Below are 4,580 nucleotides of genomic sequence, written 5' to 3'. Positions count from 1 at the left end.
TGTTTCCGAACAGCACAGGTGAACGTCTGAGCACGAGCAACTCGAATGCGAAACTGAAACGACAGATTTAATCAATTAGGTGTAAGATTCTCAATCTTTCTATCATTCAGCGATTAAAGAGTACCCTTACAAGAACCAGATGTAACTGGTGGTGCATCGTGCCTAAAATTTAAAAAAAACTCGATTTTTGAGATGTTTGACAATTTTGAACTTTTTTTTAAAGTAATTGGTGCGGAACCCATAGAAATGTTAACAAAATATCAACTTATTATTAAAATCTCTATAAAATATTTGATAATTTAATGTGCATGCGTCTAATTTTCTTCATTTTGGCAATACAAGTAAAATTGAATGATTAAAATCCGACGCTCAGTTCTCTCAAAAATTGAATTTCCATTTTTGGCACTTTTTGCCACATATCTTCCAAACGGCTACACCTGCCTTTGCCAAAAAATTAATCAGCACGTCTCCTTATCAATAGGAATCGAATGTTTTTTTTAATCATTTGAAAAGGTTGATTCGTGTACTCGAAATCGTCGACTTACATACAGACACACGCATACATCAATTATTTGTAAGGCATGCCAAAATGGTTAGAAACCTCTGAAATGTAAAGATATATAAAAATTTTAATTTTCAATTTTTTGCGATTACTATAATAACTTACCACACGGGAAGTTAAAAATTTCAAAACTTGTTGATTTTGCTACTCAAATGTTGTCCTAATGATATTTTTATACAGGCATTTATCATATATATATATATATATATATATTGATTGTTTGTTTGATTGATTGTTTCAATATATTGAAAAAATCCAGGACTTATCTATTGATATATATATATATATATATATATATATACATATATATATATGACCATTGGTATATATAGTTGTATTCTTCTTACATATGAACTGCACACCACATTTATATTATATATATATACATATTATATATATATATATATATATATATATATACATATATATATATATATATACATATTTACGTTATATATATATATATATATATATATCTTCTATATATATATAAAAATAAGTCGGGTTTTCCTCCCTGACAAAATAACTCGAGAACGCACGAACCGATTTCGTCAATTTTGCATTCGTTGGAAAGGTCTCGGTCTTCGCAAGGTTTAAAACTAAGAAAATTAGTGGTGCATGGCATCGTGCCCTAATGCAAATTGGTAGAACTTCACGCACCAATCAACAATTGTTTATAATAATTTCAAATAAATTATCTACATATATATATATATATATATATATATATATATAAGTCGGGTTTTCCTTCCTGACGATATAACTCCAGAACGCACAAACCAATTTCGACAATTTTGCATTCGTTGGAAAGGTCTTGAAAATTAGTGGTGCATGGCATCGTGCCTTAATGCAAGCTACTGGAACTTCACGCACCGTAATTAAAAATTCGAGTAATTACATTAGTGAGAATTATCAGAATTATGCTTGGTTAAGTCAACGAGCAATTCTTGCCGCAAAGAATAATGATGTACACGCACTGAATTTCACCATTCAATCAAAAATTTCTGGCGATTTGGTGACATACCAATGATTCCGACTGGTCTTCCGTTTGACTTGCAATTTCCAGTTCGCCTTGCGTTTGCAATAACAAGTCGCAAGGCCAATCGCTTAGTGTTTGCGGGATACATTTCAAATAGATTATTTAGAAAATCATTGTTTTTCACATGGGCAGTTATACGTTGCCTGTTCACGAGTTGGAAATCCATCCGCTTTGTTTGTGTTAACGTCAGACCAAAAAACAAAAAATGTGGTTTACCAAAGAGCACTTCAATAAAAAGGATAATTTGCGGATTCACTTTAATTTACTTAGAGAAGTTCAACTAAAAAAACACTTCATTTTTGTAATCGAAATAAATTCATTACTGTTGTATAATAAAATCACATTTTTCCTTTTCAAATATAAAACAAACCAAAAATTGTGGCAAAACGGAGTTCGTCGGGTTTGCTAGTATATATATATATTATATACCTATTTACGTATTATATATATATATATATATATATATATACTAGCAAACCCGACGAACTCCGTTTTGCCACAATTTTTGGTTTGTTTTATATTTGAAAAGGAAAAATGTGATTTTATTATACAACAGTAATGAATTTATTTCGATTACTGAAAAATGAAGTGTTTATATATATATATATATATATATATATATATAACGTAAATATGTATATATACATATGGTTTTATGTATATGTATAGTGAGTGTGTGTGCATATGTACGAAGAATACAACTATATATACCAATGGGCATGCATAAGTAAAGTCAGTTTTGTGGAACAACGATTTCCATTTATAGCCAAAATAAGAGTATTGGCACAATAATATGAGTTTCTTGGCCGATTGTTAACAACAGTGTGCCCTACATCAAGAATTGGCGCAGTAAAAGTGCTTTTAGAATAGTGGTGGAGGTAATCGAAGCGAACACGTCGGCTACAACACTCCTTTCATTTTCATATAAGAAACTATTGAAATTAGTATATCGACTTACTAAATAAAATCTTTATATATTTCTGAAATCACATAAGTTTGTATAAATTTAAAAACATTTTCCAAAATTTTAGATTATTATTCAATTTTTGTGAATCTTTAACAAATCTCATTTTTTGTAACAAACTGTTTTTAAACTTATGTTTTTAGCAATACAATAGAATCCAGCATAACTATAGTTATTATTCACTATAGTGAAGCGCATGGCATCGTGCCTTAAGGCAAATTGCTAGAACTTCATGTACCGCAATTAAAAATCTTGGTGCGGAACCCAAAAAAAATTACACATAATGTGTGCACATTATTAAAATCTATATAAAATATGTGATTATTTGATGTGCATATGTCCAATAAACATTTTTCACCGCCAAATGACATTTTTTTAACTTATTTTCATTGAGAGTCCATAACCGCTGGATCTGCCTTCCCAAAAATTTAATCAGTTCCTCATCTTGTCAATACAAGTAAAATGTTTTTTGAATTATTAAAATCGGACGCTCCGTTCTCTTAAAAACTGAGTTACCGTTTTTGGCACTTTCTGCCCCGTATCTTCGGAACAGCTAGACCTGCCTTCAAAAATTGATACACATGATTAAAATCTCCATAAAATATCTGATAATTTGATGTGCATATGTCTAATGATCATTTTTGACCGCCAGATGCCAGTTTTTTTACTAGATCTCCGAAAACCGCTAAGCCTACCTTCATGAAAATTTGATCAGTTCTTCATCTTGTAAAATGCTTTGCGAATTATTCAAATCGGACGCTTCGTTTCGTTCTCTTAAAAACTGAGATACCGTTTTTGGCACTTTTTGCCTCATATCTTCGGAACGGCTAGACCTGCCTTCACCAAAAACTAATCAGCACGTCTCCCTATCAATACGAATCGAATGTTTATGAATTATTCAAATCGCTTCATCCGTGTTCCCAAAATCGTCGACGAAAATTTGTATCCAAACACACACACATACGTCTATTTTTTCTAAGGTATGTGTGTGTTTGGATACATAGTAATCGCAAAAAAATCGAAAATGAAAATTTTTATATATCTTTACGTAAAGATATATAAAAATTTTCATTTTCAATTTTGTTGCGATTACTGTAACTTGCCCTACGGGAAGTTAAAAAAGAGCATAAAGCTGCATAAAGAAAGTATTTCATCATTTCAAAATCATTATCAACAATAATATAATAAAAAATTATAGTTTTTGATTGATGATTATTATAATAATCATACCGACATACACAATTCGATTTACGAAGGCAATTTGACGAGCTTTATACTTAAGTAATTACTTACGAATAATTAATAAGAATTCATTACGTAATTAAAAAACGTGAAAACACAAAATTCCAAATAAACAAATAACCAGATTAAATCTAATGACAGTTAACAACTAATTATAAAACATACCGCAATTAAAATGGTTAAATTAATCGATAGTATCGGTACCAATTGCTATAATAATGTCTTCACATGGTTCATTAATATATTAATGAACCATGTGAAGATATCCATTACGAAATTTATTTATTTCGTAATGGATACGCATTAATATAACTAATTTACTTACTATAGCGATTATTAAAAAACAAAGCCTAAAAAACAAATATAGAAACAATTGCAATTATCATGATATATGATATATGGATGGTATGATGTTCTCAGCTTGTAAAAACATACAGTTTTTACACATAATTACATCATGTCCTAAACTTATGCTTCGGCGGCAAAATTCATATAAACCTCGGAATTTGCGAGTGGAAAGTGGTAAATATGCTACTAAAATTAAAATCTATTAAATCTATCATTAGAATCTAGACTTATCTTTGTATATAGATCCAAGGCCATGCATCATTTCATTTGTCACATTGAAGGGTCTGAAATTCTGAATCCGCACTTATAGCAAACAAACTATGTCCTCGAAAAAGTATATCATTCACATAAATCATCATTATAGTTATCACAGCCAAGAATTTTTGTCGAAAAATATACTTATATATACACTATCTTAAAAATAC

This window comes from Ctenocephalides felis, unplaced genomic scaffold (assembly GCF_003426905.1).
Source record: "Ctenocephalides felis isolate EL2017-DRISC unplaced genomic scaffold, ASM342690v1 CF-g0.4_SCAFFOLD_03571, whole genome shotgun sequence".
Lineage (NCBI taxonomy): Eukaryota > Metazoa > Arthropoda > Insecta > Siphonaptera > Pulicidae > Ctenocephalides > Ctenocephalides felis.
This window is presented reverse-complemented; position numbering follows the sequence as displayed.